Source organism: Hyperoodon ampullatus (genome assembly GCF_949752795.1).
Source record: "Hyperoodon ampullatus genome assembly, chromosome: 6".
In the NCBI taxonomy this organism is placed as follows: Eukaryota; Metazoa; Chordata; class Mammalia; order Artiodactyla; family Ziphiidae; genus Hyperoodon; species Hyperoodon ampullatus.
Window position 1 is genome coordinate 54,400,138 of NC_136919.1, and position 16,528 is coordinate 54,416,665.

Below are 16,528 nucleotides of genomic sequence, written 5' to 3' on the forward strand. Positions count from 1 at the left end.
TTTTTTTGAATGACACCTTCTGATAAGTTAGCTTTCGAACATTAACCTGATGGGTAATTTTTATAGGGATACGTGCTTTCATCGGCTAGTTGTACAGTTTGGGTAATTGGATGATGACATCATTCTATACCTCTGATTGAATAACCATTAACTCTTTTTTTTTTAAACAAATGGAAATTGTCCTCACACATTTACTTGAGCTAAAGAAAAACCAAATAGAAGGAAGGTAACTTACTCTGCTGCCACTGGCAAGATTTAATTCACCCATAGAATCAACTGTTGTTGAGTGTAACTTTTGTTGCCAATGCCAGATTATCAAGAGACTCTTCTCTAAAATCAGAAACTCAGTTTCCATTAGGTTAGGGTTGATGTATGTAGTACACGTGTACAAATCCTGAACTCTGCCAACGCTGTGTTTCGCATATATATTCAACCCTGGTAAGCATCCTTAACATCTGTGGAGGAAGGAAAATATTTCTTGCTCATCTTTTATACAAAGGTTCTACTTCTGTAGAACTTAAAAAAACTTGATACGATAATGAAGTACTTTTTTTCTTTTTTTTTTTAAACAAAGTATACTAAATGGCTTCTTTTAATTTGATTGTGTCTGTCAGCTTTTTTGGTAAAAAGCCATTCTAAAAGTAATTGTCCTGAATTCACAGTTTAGTAGTCAAGAGCTCAGCTGAGCGACAAGACAATTCCTTTTCTTCCAACATGCAATTAATCTCAAATCTCCATGCTCCTTTTTTTTATTATAGGAATTCAATACTCTAATTTTGTGATTTTGGAACATCCTCCCCTCACCTCTCTCCTCTTGTATGCTTATCAGTATTTTGACTGGTTTGCATGTCAGCAGTTCTTTTATATTTGAACAGATAAGGGGAAAATTCTCAGTAAAGGTTTGTGACACTATTGGTGTGCTTGAGGAAAAAAGTTTTTTTCCTCAGAATTCCTTCTCACCTTATGCTTGCAAATCATCCAGGTTATCACAATTCAGTGTTAGATTAGCCAGTATAAATTTTGAATCTTAACATCATTTTACATTATTATAATCTGATTTGAGGAAAGGTGTTAGCAATTTAACCTTAATGTTTTTAAAAAATAAACAGATTGCAAGTACCCTAGCCTTATTTTATGCGATGATCAAAAAAATGTAGTGGAAACTTGTAATTTCCCACTCAAAGGGGTACCTAGAAATAAGAAAATGCATATACTTTAGTAAGAAGTATGTTGACATTTTAATATACTTCCAGAACAGTATGTGTATACCTTGTAGGTAGAAAATACAAAAAAAAAAAAAGAGGCAGTGGTTTTGATCCTTTATGCCTGTATTACCATATTGGATCCTCAAACTGGAAGAAAACAAAAATATTGCTAGAATCATAACAGAATTGATTATTATTTGAAGAGCATTTATAGCCTCAGTTATTTCAGCAAGTGGTTCATTTTTTTCTCTACTGTTGTTTGTATTCTTTCTCTGAAAATTTTCAAAAGTGGGCTCAATTCCCTTCAAGTTGGGAGGACTAAAACATCTACACATTAATACAGGTAGCCTGTTGACATGGGGTTACTGAAATGAACCTTTCCAGTGTTCTGGTTCATAGAAATAAACAGAAGTATTTTTTGGTTATTCAGCACAGGTTTATTGGTTATCTATGCTGTGTCCTGGGTCTGTAAAAATGAGCAAGATGTGGCTCTTACCTTCTTGGAAACTGTTACTTAGAAGTGAGAACAGACAAGCCACCCTGCCATGCCACCTGGAAGCAGGTGTCCAGCGAACTTGCTGTAGTTGTTACAAACCCCTTTACAACTCATAAGAGTGAACCTGCTCTGTTCTTCTTATAGATTCTGCTTTTCCTTTCTTGGATTGATTATTAGCTCATTTGTGTAATTTTATTTATTTATTTATTTTTGACCGCGCCCCTCGGGCATGTGGGATCTTAGTTCCCCTGACCAGGGATTGAACCCGCACCCCCTTCAGTGGAAGTGTGGAGTCTTAACCTCTGGACTGCCAGGGAAGTCCCACATTTGTGTAATTTTCAATCTGACATCAGTATCATTTAGTTTAGTCAATCTTGAGATGCTCTCCTGTTCATTAAGTTGTCCATATCCTTTCTGAAGCAAAATAAACGTTATCATACACAGTAAAGACATTGCCTGTGTGAATAGTTAGGTTGATGGAGGAATTGGCTGGATGGTCTTGCTCTCTCTAAACGTATAATATATGGAGTGACAATTTGCAAAGCACTCATGGTAAAATATCCTGAATATTAAAAGTATGCTGACTAGCTTTATTCTTTGGATGAAAGCATGTCACAATCTTAGGGTCTCAAACTCATTATTAATACTACTTTTAGCTTAAAAAACTAAAGATGTAGATTAAGATGTAATAGATACTAACCCCCAGAAACACGCATGGATGTTACATTTTCAAATACCTTATAGCAGTCAAACATGAACCCCTGTTTGGAAGCCATATGCCTCTCTGTCCTTAACATAGCCTGTCTTATCCTCCAGAAGATTTGTCCACATCCACAAGTAACTATACAATACAAAGAAAGACAAGAATGCTGTGAATAGAGTACATTAAAAAGAAAAGGAAGATGGGAGTGACTCATACATGTCTGCGTGTGTGTGTATTGGCTGAGGATAGTTGGTGGGGTGGGAATGGGCAGCCACACAAAAGTGGTAGCAGTTGAGCTGCATCACTAAGGGTAGGTGGGATTTAAAAGAGATTGGGGGAGGGAATCCACCAAGAGAACACTGATCAAAGACATGTAGGTAAGCTTCTGTCTACTTGTAACAGTTTCTGGGCTATTAAGTCATATTCAGTACAGACCTATGAGCTCATTAAACATTTTTGTGTTTGTGACTAGTTAAATCTCAGATTAGTCAGAAAATTGAGTCCATAATGAAATACAAAGTATCTAAACATTGAAATTTTGTTCTTGTTACCTTGCCCATTTCTATTGTAACACTAGAAGTATTTGCTATGATAGATTATATGTGATTTTTGGAGTTGCAGAGAACTTGCTGGTAAGGACATTGACTTCTTTTATAAGAAGTCATTGATATTTGGAGCATGTTGTTCAGTGTATGCAAAAAGACCACATGAAACTAGATCTCCCTAGTAAGAGAATAGTGGATCAATCTCTTTCTCACAGTGTATACTTTTCAAACTCAATAATTTAAGATGATAAAGTGATCCTTCTTTAGTGGTTATGCTACTTCTAGTGCCATGGTACCTGGTTCACTCTTAAATGTTGGATTTACATTTCATACTTTTCTTACCTATCGCTCAGGTATCACCTGCATGGAAGGTGAGGGGAAAGTTATAAAATTGAAATATTTCTCAGATATTTCCAAGATGAGGTTTTAGTTTGACAGCTTTTTACCTTTCTGTTGTTGTTTGGGAAGCTCAGTTAATAGCCATACCTTGCATTTCAGTGAAGAACCACAGGAAAGGCAGCCCCTTTAAATAGCCCTTCAGGGGAAGGCGTTTGTTTGTTCTGAAGGGCCCTTTGACCTACAGGTTGTCTATAGCCCAGTGCTATCTCTAACTCTGATTTTCATTGTGCACTCCTTCCGAGAATCCTCCTTGTCCAGTTTCGGAAGCAGCCAACCCTACTGTGGACCTCCTTGCAGATGTGAAGAAACTGGCAGCCATCTTCAGGGTGACCCACCCTGTGGAATGAAGCACAGCTGGCGAGGTAGCTTTGTTCTCTGGATTGGGCTGGATTGTGACAAAGGTGTGGCAGCTGCGGTGAGAATGGGGGGAGGGAGGCTGCAATGCACAAATGCAGGGGGTCAGACATCCAGAAGATGCACAGCTTTTAGTTCTTAGACCTGGAAGTACCATGTTGAGCAGCGTGTTGAGAGTAAACCCTTAGATGTTTACAGGCATGTTCTAGGTCTTTTCCTTTATCAAAATGTAGCTTTTGTGAAGTTGCAAGTAGTAATAATTACAAGAAATAATGCAGATTCTCACACCAAAAAATCCCTGAGTACTTATCCAAAAGGATAAGTAGCTATTGCTGTATATGTGGAAGCAGAAATTGCAGTTGTTACCATATTACTTAAATGTTTAGCAGAATTTCATCTCTTGAGAGTGGTTGCTGCTGTGTGTTCTCCATTTGAATTCAAGTATATGTTGAGAGGATTCTGCTTTTCAGGAGTTACTCTTTAAGAAGTACCTGTTTTGCACCCGTACATAACGTAAGGAAAGCCTCTTTGCTTCTTCAAGTAAATTGCTCCTCGTGTTTTCTGTTTTAGGATTAAATGGCCTGAGTACCAAATGATAAGGCAGACATTCTGTGTTTCCTAAGTGAAGGGTGGTGAGAACTTCTTAGAAGTTTATCTGAACTTATCCTAATACAGATGATTTGTTTCTTGGTGTGATGGTAGTATTAAGTTGTGCTTCTCAAACTTTTTCATGCTCTTGGCTCCAGTCCTGAGGAGATCAATATCTCTACACACCCATAATCCTTCTATGATAAGGCAGCATGCCATGGCACACAGGTTGGGAAGCTCTCTTTTAAATACATTATTTTTTAAAAACTTCCCTTCTGTTAACTCTTTCATTAAATGTATATTAAGCATCTACTCTATACCAGTTGCTTTGCTGTTTCAGGGCTGAAGATTTAATTTGTGTCTATTTTCGCTCTGGCTTTGAGCTGGAAGACACCTCAGGCATCTTTTAGCACCTTAATTCTTCAGATGTGAGTCAGGCCCAGAGAAGTTAAGGTTCTCCAAGTTTCTTTTGCTAACAGGAGACCTGGCACTTGAACCCAGTTCTCCTAACTCTTGGAATTCTACCCTTTGCTATCATTCAAGTACCAAAACACACACTGAATTAACTTTCGTAAACTGTCCTTTTGAGGGATGAGATTTCTTGATTCCTGCAGGATATGTAGGGTATCTAGAAATTGAATATAGGTAAGTGCATGTAGTATTTTATTGTGGTACACTCAGTATAATTTACATCCTTGTGGATAATTTTAAGCAGTAAAAATATGGTCACTGTAGAAAATTTATACAGTACAAAAAGTAACAAGTCAAAAATTACTCAATCCTTTCCTGAAAAAGATACCTTTTTTCCTGACACTTTTTTGCTTGAAGCTGTGATTATATATCTCACCTTCTTCATAAAGATTTTAAACATTCAAATTTGTTTTTTTCTTGATAAAGCTGTTTTCCTTCCTTTTGATTTGTTCATGAGTGTATGGAGAAATTTTTTAACAGACGTAAAATAATGCATTTTGATTTTGGTTTAAGATAAGGCACATGAAAGCTGTTATTTAGTTTTGTTTGTATTGATTGCTGCTTACATGTCAGGGAGGTATAGAAATCAGGAATTCTACATGGTTTCCCATTACAACTCCATTCCTCCAGGTTTTAATAAAGACTGAAGTCCAATTGAAGTATAGAAACTGCGGCAATATCTCCAAGTCTCAGCGTGGGGATGTGCCTAAATGTCTACTTGCCACTCTCTAAGGTGGGCAGTTTGGTTGCAGACTTCAGCTAAGCATCAGGGGCCTGAATGGGAAGGGAGAAGTGTGAAGCTACTTCTTCTCCGTCTGGACAGGGGACACGCAGATACCCTACCATACTGATAACTCAACTGCTTCTCTCCTTTCTTTCCTTAGAAAAAGGAAATGCTCCCTTCCTGAATAGGGGCTCTGAGGAGAGGAGGACGATGAACCCAAGTGTGGGTGAGTAAATTTTCCTCTTTCCATGGGTCTCTGATTGCCGTGATCTTCTTTCTAGCGAGGGTCTGCGTAAATACTGGCTCCTTATTGCATGTTCTGGGAGAAAAAGCTGATGGTAGGAGAGCACTTGTAAAAGGATGGAGGAGACTGAAAGACGCTTGTTAGAGTGCACCTGGATGCTGCTGTGACATCACAGGCGGACCATAAACGGCTCTCCAGAAAATACGACAGTCTTTTTTCACCCCTTTCTTAACAATGAGACGTAGATTGGGCTTGTTCTCTATTCAAGCATCCTTATGAGTAAATGTCTATTTTTACAGTAGAGCTGCACTTTAAAAATAGCTCCAATCAGTGCGACTCTTTTCCCCCATATGTTAAAAAGTTATGAGTTAAAATAAATTTTAACTCAGATTGCTTAAATTCTTCCAGACACAAGGCACTTTCCTTTTTTTCTTTTTTTGAGGGGGAGGAAGGGGACAGGGGAGGATTAAATACAAAATAAGGACTTTTCTTTCTGGGCCTCCTCAACCCTATGTTTGTTCTTTGAGACTTTTTATTTTTACTGGTAGCAAGGCTTTTAAACCAAGATTTGAGATTTCTGACTGTTAAAAAATTCATTAATATTTGGCGGGTTACAGTCTTCTTCCTGGAGTGATTGTTTATTTTTGTTGCTGAGAGCAATTAGCTAGAACAGTCACAGTTGCAGCTGTTAGATACTCTAAGCTCCAGCGGAGATCACAAAAGGCTTTCTGCACATTTAGAGTCTGTATTTGGATTGTTTTTAATGGGTGATTCTTCTGGAGTCACTGTGTTAGCAAATTCAGTTGGGTGATCCCGAGCCAAGTCGAATGTACAATGGGATCCTGAGCCTGCTGTGTTGATCAGAGTCACCTAAACCACTAGCTTTGTAGAAGCCGGGGTGGCAGTGGCTGCTGTGTGTGGAAGGAACCTGTCCTATTCCTTTTCTCTGTATCTTTACCATGCAAACCTGGGTATGGCTTGTCCCCAAACACTATGCCCAAAACACTGCGTTTTCTCAGGAATTTGTCCTTGGGTGTTTACTCCTTGTTTGTTGCTCTTAACTTGTTAAGGCTTTTGTGGGATAATCTGCCTGTGCAAATGTGAGAAGGAGATTCATGGATACAATCTGGTGCCCAGTGACTTACATCTTTAGGAAAGACTGGCTTCTTAGAAAATCTTGGCTCCAGTTGAATGCCTGACACTTCAGAAACAGAAACTCAAATGAAAGGATTGTTTCACTATTTTTATAGTGTCTGTACTTTCGCCTTCGAATATAGTTTTGATAGAAAAGTATTTATGTGTGTACATATTTAATAGTCATACTGCTTTAAGGTTCGCAGTATGCTTTTCTAATTTGAATATCACAGTAACCTGTGAGGCAGGGAATTCTGTGTTGTCCCTATTTTACAGAAGAGTAAATAGTCTCACAGTTGGTGGATAGCCAACCACCTGCTTGGTTTTCTGTACTGCGGCCATTTACTTTGTGTAAATAAAAAATACATGTTTTGTATATTTCACTGCTAGTGTATTGAGTGAAAGCAGGTGGACGGACTTAGCTTTACTTTAAAGGCTGCTAGAGATTGCTCTAATGTACAAGGCTAGACTGACAACTCAGTAAAGTGGTATAGAATCAGGATACGTTACTTTGTCTTTCTTTCAGGGAAATTATTTGGGAATCTTGGAGAGGTTTGGTAATCATATTACAAGTAGGAATCTAAAATGTGCAGTGAAAGTTTGTTCCCTGCTAGCTAACATAAATTAAATTAGAAGTCATTACATTTTGATGAGATTTAGGTACTTATATGAAGGTATTTTTAGAACAGCCTTTCAAATGGCAGTTGATTGACCAGATGGCAGTTGCTTGATCAGCCAGCTTGGATCTATTACTAAGTCAGGTGGGTAGTTCTTCTTTAATCACGCCCCCTTCCAATAAAAATTTTCATATAATTGAAGAGGTATGAGCACTGGTAAATTAAAAATTAATTTAGTAATTTTAATGAAAATTTTCTGTAAATATTTTATCTCTCTCATATTTTAAATGATACTATAGTCTCCTGAAGTATCATGATTTGAATTGAACACACAAAAATTTCAAGCAAAATGCAAGACTTTCTTCTCTCTTCCCTTCTTGAAGATTAAAATAATTATAATAATATGAATTATTGATGGCTTTCTTGCTCCCTCAAACTTTTAAAAATAATTAATGTTTTAAAATCTTTTGGAAACCTAGGCAGTATCTACTAGGACACCACAAACATTAGAATTGACATATGTCTATTAGACAAAGTTTTTTAATGCTCAGAGTTGACTATAAATATATTTGAAAGCAATGTGGCAACATCATCTTGGATAAATTAGTTAAGGATTCACTGGTGATGCAGGTAAGTGAGATGAGAAGGATGTGGAAACAAGAGGATAGATGGGTTGGCCAGGACATCTGAATGGAAGAGTGAGGGCATCTCTGTGTGGTGCTCTCCTTTCCATCACAGTGAATGGAAGCCTGGGGTGAGGTGCTGATGGATCAGCAAGAACCCTGTTAGGAAGACTTCTGGATAGAACTTTGGACAGTGATCCTGAAATTTTGAAGCCTGGAAGCTCTGTTAGCCTCAAAGTAAAGCATCAGATCTTAGCTGAATTATGACTAAAACAAATACTGAAACACAAAATATTTTGTCTTCCACAGTCATTCTCAGGCTTAGGTATGCATGATACTCAGCTTTGAGGCTTACTAATATAGATGCTTGAAGCTCACCTCAGATTCTGATTCAGGGGCTCTAGAGCGAGTCCCAGATAGGCTCCAAAATAGAGGGGGCTTTTTAGCCAAGGTAAAGACATACTGGTCTAGTGTATATTGAAATGAGCTATCAAGAGTATAGGAGTTCGAAGTGTTCCTACTCTGCCTGTTGCCTGTTTCCTCTTCCTTCTCTGTTGTATTCTCTTCAGTTTCCAGGAAGCCTGTGGTTATCTATTCCTACCCCACTTTTCACCTAGAAAACTGAGTGATAATTTGGGTCAAACAACATGCTAATAAGCACTCTATTTGCAGTATCTCAATCTTAATATCACGAGAGAGGTACTCTAATAATCTCTACTTTACAGAGGAATAAAATGAGACTTAAAGAAGTTGAGAAACTTGTCCAAGGACTTTAGCTAATCAGCTGTTGAACTGGAGCTGCAGCTCACTGTCTGACTCGAGAGCTGTGGTCTTAACGACACAGTCTGCTCTAGTGGTTAACAGTGGGCGACCGTGGTGGAAATACTTGATTTTACCTAACATGAGCTAGTTTGGTTTTACTGCTACAAATACATCTACTCTTGGAAAAGAGTTCCAGATGTTTGTTGTTGTTGTGTGTGTAGTTTATAATATAAAGATAGGTTTGTTTGTGTTTTAGCTCACTTTCTAGACTGGGAAATTCCTTAGGGTAGGATCTTTCTGTGATTCATCTTGGTGTTTCTTTCCCCTTATGTGTACCATGGTCCCTTGCACATACATCGTGAGTGCTCAGAGGGTTGTAGAATACATAAAATGGAAGAACGAAGTTTGAGGAGCTGCTACCTACTCAAAATTAGGGCTGGTGTGAGACCTAGTGTATCCTTACATTTATTTTCTCCATTGGGAAATTAGTGCTGATGCTGTTCCATGTTTCTTGAACATTTTAGGTTGCTTGCTTGTTTTGCCGATGAGTCAGGGTTGACAGTATACCAAATTGTAAAATGATGACTCCAGGAAAAGTATAGAAAAGGAATTACTGTGCTCCAGGAGAAAGTGCAAGTCTGTACACCCAGGGATTTATGCTATACATTCTGATTTCTATTCTCTTTGGGTAAAAAAGTCTTCTAAGTGTAATATTAGGGATATGAACAGTTAATTTCTTTAGTCTTGGACAATGTTTAAGCTGGTCCTATGTCTGAATAGGGTATGAGACAGAAATGTAAACAAAAGTTGAAATGTCTTCGATTCTATTGCTCAGGAGACTCAGGTGAACCCGGTGTTTGGTGTACATTTTTAAATAAAAGATTTCATAGCTCTTTCATTTTTTTAAATGAAGATATTATGGTGTTAATAGCCAGAAAGTAACTATCCTTTTCAGATTTACTCTGAGTGATAGAATATCCTCTGCTTAGAGTTTATAGCTTGACTAATGCCATTTCTTGACCAAATCGAAGTACTTAGTGAAAGTCGTACAAGAATATCAGGATGTTAAGTACAGTGTGTTAGTTCAGGCTGCTGTAACAGATTCCCATAGACTGGAGGCTTATAAACAACAGAAATTTATTTCCCATAGTTGTATGTCTGAGATCAGGGGGCCAGTATGGTAGGGTTCTGGTGAGGATCCTCCTCCAGGTTGCAAACTGCCAACTTCTCATTGTGACCGCACAGGGTAGAAAGAGAGTGCATCAGCTCTCTGACCTCTTCGTATAAGACCCTCATCCCATTCATGAGTCTGCCCTCACAACCCAGTTACCTCCCAGAGGCTCCATATCCAAATAACATCACATTGGAGACTACATTTTTTTTTTTTTCGCAGTGTGCCTTTTTTTTTTTTCTAATTTTATGAAGTATAGTTTTTTTTTTTAAACATCTTTATTGGAGTATAACTGCTTTACGGTGCTGTGCTAGATTCTGCTGTATAACAAAGTGAATCAGCTATATGTATACATATATCCCCATATCCCTTCCCTCTTGCGCCACCCTCCCACCCTCCCTATCCTACCCCTCTAGATGGTCACAAAGCACCGAGCTGATCTCCCTGTACTGTGCAGCTGCTTCCCACTAGCTGTTTTACATTTGGTAGTGTATACATGTCCGTGCCACTCTTTCACTTCGTCCCAGCTTACCCTTCCCCCCTCCCCCTCCCCGTGTCCTCAAGTCCATTCTCTACTCCTGCATCTTTATTCCTGTCCTGCCCCTAGGTTCTTCAGAACCTTTTTTGTTTTCCTTAGATTCCATATATATGTGTTAGAATATGGTATTTTGACTTACTTCACTCTGTATGACAGACTCTAGGTCCATCCACCTCACTACAAATAACTCAATTTTGTTTCTTTTTATGGCTGAGTAATATTCCATTGTATATATGTGCCACATCTTCTTTATCCATTCATCTGTTGATGGACACTTAGGTTGATTCCATGTCCTGGCTATTGTAAATAGAACTGCAGTGAACATTGTGGTACATGACTCTGTTTGAATTATGGTTTTCTCAGGGTATATGCCCAGTAGTGGGATTGCTGGGTCTTACGGTAGTTCTATTTTTCGTGTTTTGAGGAACCTCCATACTGTTCTCCATAGTGGCTGTATCACTTTACATTCCTACCAACGGTGCAAGAGGGTTCCCTTTTCTCCACACCCTCTCCAACATTTATTGTTTGTAGATTTTTTGATGATGGCTATTCTGACTGGTGTGAGGTAATACCTCATTGTAGTTTTGATTTGCATTTCTCTAATGATTAATGATGTTGAGCATCCTTTCATGTGTTTGTTGGCAATCTGTATATGTTCTTTGGAGAAATGTCTGTTTAGGTCTTCTGCCCATTTTTGGATTGGGTTGTTTGTTTTTTGGATATGAAGCTGCATGAGCTGCTTGTATATTTTGGAGATTAATCCTTTGTCAGTTGCTTCATTTGCAAATATTTTCTCCCATTCTGAGGGTTGTCTTTTCATCTTGTTTATGGTTTCCTTTGCTGTGCAAAAGCTTTGAAGTTTCATTAGGTCCCATTTGTTTATTTTTGTTTTTATTTCCATTTCTCTAGGAGGTTGGTTAAAAAGGATCTTGCTGTGATGTATGTCATAGGGTGTTCTGCCTATGTTGTCCTCTAAGAGTTTGATGGTGTCTGGCCTTACATTTAGGTCTTTAATCCATTTTGAGTTTATTTTTGTGTATGGTGTTATGGAGTGTTCTAATTTTATTCTTTTACATGTAACTGTCCAGTTTTCCCAGCACCACCTATTGAAGAGGCTGTCTTTCTCCACTGTATATTCTTTTTTTTTTTGCGGTACATGGGCCTCTCACAGTTGTGGCCTCTCCCGTTGTGGAGCACAGGCTCCAGATGCGCAGGCTCAGTGGCCATGGCTTACGGGCCCAGCCGCTCCACGGCACATGGGATCTTCCCGAACCAGGGCACAAACCCGTGTCCCCTGCATCAGCAGGCGGACTCTCAACCACTGCACCACCAGGGAAGCCCTGCATTGTATATTCTTGCCTCCTTTGTCAAAGATAAGGTGACCATATGTGTGTGGGTTTATCTCTGGGCTTTCTATCCCATTCCACTGATCTATATTTCTGTTTTTGTGCCAGTACCATACTGTCTTGATTACTGTAGCTTTGTAGTTCAATCTGAAGTCAGGGAGTTCAGCTGATTCCTCCAGCTCCATTTTTCTTTCTCAAGATTGCTTTGGCTATTCGGGGTCTTTTGTTTTTCCATACAAATTGTGAAATTTTTTGTTCTAGTTCTGTGAAAAATGCCATTGGTAGTTTGATAGGGATTGCATTGAATCTGCAGATTGCTTTGGGTAGTATAGTCATTTTCACAATGTTGATTCTTCCAGTCCAAGAACATGGTATATCTCTCCATCTGTTTCTATCATCTTTAATTTCTTTCATCACTGTCTTACAGTTTTCTGCATACAGGTCTTTTGTCTCTTTAGGTAGGTTTATTCCTAGTTATTTTATTCTTTTTGTTGCAATGGTAAATGGGAGTGTTTCCTTAATTTCACTTTCATATTTTTCATCATTAGTGTATAGGAATGCAAGAGATTTTTGTGCATTAATTATGTAGCCTGCTACTTTACCAAATTCATTGATCAGCTCTAGTAGTTTTCTGGTAGCATCTTTAGGATTCTCTATGTAGAGTATCACGTCATCTGCAAACAGTGACAGTTTTACTTCTTCTTTTCCAATTTGGATTCCTTTTATTTCCTTTTCATCTCTGATTGCTGTGGCTAAAACTTCCAAAACTAAGTTGAATAGTAGTGGTGAGAGTGGGCAACCTTGTCTTGTTGCTGATCTTAGTAGAAATGGTTTCAGTTTTTCACCATTGATAATGATGTTGGCTCTGTGTTGGTCATATATGGCCTTTATTATGTTAAGGTAAGTTTCCTTTATGCCTACTTTCTGGAGAGTTTTTAATCATAAATGGGTGTTGAATTTTGTCAAAAGCTTTTTCTGCATCTCTTGAGATGATCATATGGTTTTTCTCCTTCAATTTGTTAATATGGTTTATCACATTGGTTGATTTGCGATTATTGAAGAAACTTTGCATGCCTGGGATAGACCCCACTTGTTCATGGTGTATGATCTTTTTAATGTGCTGTTGGATCCTGTTTGCTAGTATTTTGTTGAGGATTTTTGCATCTATGTTCATCAGTGTTACTGGCCTGTAGTTTTCTTTTTGTGTGACATTTTTGTCTGGTTTTGGTATTTGGGTGATTGATTGTGGCCTAATACAATGAGTTTGGGAGTGTTCCTCCCTCTGCTATATTTTGGAAGAGTCTGAGAATGATAGGTGTTAGCTCTTGTCTGAATGACAGAATTTTGTGAAACCATCTGGTCGTGGGCTTTTGTTTGTTGGAATTTTTTTTTTTCTGTGGTACGACGGCTGCTCACTGTGTGGCCTCTCCTTTTGCGGGGCACAGGCTCTGGACGTGCAGGCTCAGCGGCCATGGCTCATGGGGCCTAGCCGCTCTGCAGCATGTGGGATCTTCCTGGACTGGGGCACGAACCCGCGTCCTCTGCATCGGCAGGCGGACTCTCAACCACTGCGCTACCAGGGAAGCCCTGGAATATTTTTGATCACGGTTTCAATTTCAGTGCTTGTTATTGGTCTGTTTATATTTTCCGTTTCTTCCTGGTTCAGTCTTGGAAGATTGTGCTTTTCTAAGAATTGTCCATTTCTTCCAGGTTGTCCATTTTATTGGCATATAGTTGCTTGTAGTAATCTCTCATGATCCTTTGTATTTCTGTGGTGTCAGTTGTTACTTCTCCTTTTTCATTTCTAATTCTGTTGATTTGAGTCTTCTCCTTTTTTTCTTGATGAGTCTGGCTAATGGTTTATCAATTTTGTTTATCTTCTCAGAGAACCAGCTTTTAGTTTTATTTATCTTTGCTATCATTTCCTTCATTTTTCATTTATTTTTGATCTGATCTTTATGATTTCTTTCCTTCTGCTAACTTTGGGGTTTTTTTTGTTCTCTCTCTAAATTGCTTTAGGTGTAAGGTTAGGTTGTTTATTTAGGACGTTTCTTGTTTCTTGAGGTAGGATTGTATTGCCTTAAACTTCCCTCTTAAACTGCTTTTGCTGCACCCCATATGTTTTGGGCCTTCCTGTTTTCATTGTCATTTCTTTCTAGGTATTTTATGATTTCCTCTTTGATTTCTTCAGTGATCTCTTGGTTATTTAGTAGCGTATTGTTTAGCCTCCATGTGTTAGTATTTTTTACAGTTTTCTTTCCTCTAATTGATATCTAGTCTCATAGCATTGTGGTAGGAAAAGATACTTGATACGATTTCAATTTTCTGAAATTTACCAAGGCTTGATTTGTGACCCAAGATATCTATCCTGGAGAATGTTCCATGAGCACTTGAGAAGAAAGTGTATTCTGTTGTGTTTGGATGGAATGTCGTATAAATATCAATTAAGTCCATCTTGTTTAATGTATCATTTAAAGCTTGTGTTTCCTTATTTATTTTCATTTTGGATGATCTGTCCATTGTTAAAAGTCCCCTACTATTACTGTGTTACTGTCAGTTTCCCCTTTTATGGCTGTTAGCATTTGCCTTATGTATCGAGGTGCACCTATGTTGGGTGCATAAAGAGTTACAATGGTTATATCTTCCTCTTGGATTGATCCCTTGATCATTATGTAGTCTCCTTCTTTGTCTGTTGTAATAGTCTTTATTTTAAAGTCTATCTTGTCTGATATGAGAATTGCTACTCCAGGTTTCTTTTGATTTCCATTTGCATGGAATATCTTTTTCCATCCCTTCACTTTCAGTTTGTATGTGTCCCTAGGTCTGAAGTGGGTTTCTTGTAGACAGCATATATATGGGTCTTGTTTTTGTATCCATTCAGCCACTCTGTGTCTTTTGGTGGGAGCATTTAGTCCATTTACATTTAAGGAAGTTACCGATATGTATGTTCCTGTTATCATTTTCTTAATTGTTTTAGGTTTGTTATTGTAGGTCTTTTCCTTCTCTTGTGTTTCCTGCCTAGAGAAGTTCCTTTAGCATTTGTTGTAAAGCTGGTTTGGTGGTGCTGAATTCTCTTAGCTTTTGCTTGTCTGTAAAGGTTTAAATTTCTCCATCGAATCTGAGTCAGATCCTTGCTGGGTAGAGTAATCTTGCTTGTAGGTTTTTCCCTTTCATCACTTTAAATATGTCATGCCTCTCCCTTCTGGCCTGTATAGTTTCTGCTGAAAGATCAGCTGCTAACCTTATGGGGATTCCCTTGTATGTTATCTGTTGCTTTTCCTTTGCTGCTTTTAATATTTTTTCTTTGTGTTTAATTTTTGATAGTTTGATAAATATGTGTCGTGGCGTGCTTCTCCTAGGTTTTATCCTGTATGGGACTCTCTGTGCTTCCTGGACTTGATTAACTATTTCCTTTCCCATATTAGGGAAGTTTTCAACTATAATCTCTTCAAATATTTTCTCAATCCCTTATTTTTTCTCTTCTTCTGGGACCCCTATAAGTTGACTGTTGGTGCATTTAATGTTGTCCCAGAGGTCTCTGAGACTGTCCTCAATTCTTTTCATTCTTTTTTCTTTATTCTGCTCTGTGGTAGTTATTTCTACTATTTTATCTTCCAGGTCACTTATCTGTTCTTCTACCTCAGTTATTCTGCTATTGATTCCTTCTAGAGAATTTTTAATTTCATTTATTGTGTTGTTCATCATTGTTTGTTTGCTCTTTAGTTCTTTTAGGTCCTTGTTAAACGTGTCATGTATTTTCTCCATTCTTTTTCCAAGATTTTGGATCATCTTTACTATCATTATTCTGAATTCTTTTGCAGGTAGCCTGTCTATTTCCTCTTCATTTGTTTGGTCTGGTGGGTTTTTACCTTGCTCCTTCATCTGCTGTGTATTTCTCTGTCTTCTCATTTTGCTTGACTTACTGTGTTTGGGGTTTCCTTTTCGCAGTCTGCTGGTTCGTAATTCCCGTTATTTTTGGTGTCTGCCCCCAGTGGGTAAGGTTGGTTCAGTGGGTTGTGTAGGCTTCCTGGTGGAGGGGACTAGTGCCTGTGTTCTGGTGGATGAGGCTGGATCTTGTGTTTATGGTGGGCAGGACCATGTCCGGTGGTGTGTTTTGGGGTGTCTGTGACCTTATTATGTTTTTAGGCAGCCTGTCTGCTAATGGGTGGGGTTGCGTTCCTATCTTGCTAGTTGTTTGGCATAGCGTGTCCAGCACTGTAGCTTACTGGTCATTGAGGGGAGCTGGGTCTTAGCATTGAGATGGAGATCTCTGGGAGAGCTTTCGCCGTTTGATATCACGTGAGGCCTGGATTTCTCCGGTGGATCAACGTCCTGAACTCGGCTCTCCCACCTCAGAGGCTCAGCTCTGACACTCAGCTGGAGCACCAAGACCCTGTCAGCCACACAGTTTAGAAGAAAAGGGAGAAAAAAGTAAGGAAGGAAATGAGGGAGGGAGGAAGGAAGGAAGGAGGAAAATAATAATAAAATAAAGTTACTAAAATAAAAAATATTATTAAAAATAAAAAATTTAAAAAGTAATAAAAAAAGAGAGAAAGGAAGAAGAGAGCAACCAAATGAAAAAACAAACCCACAAATGATAACAAGTGC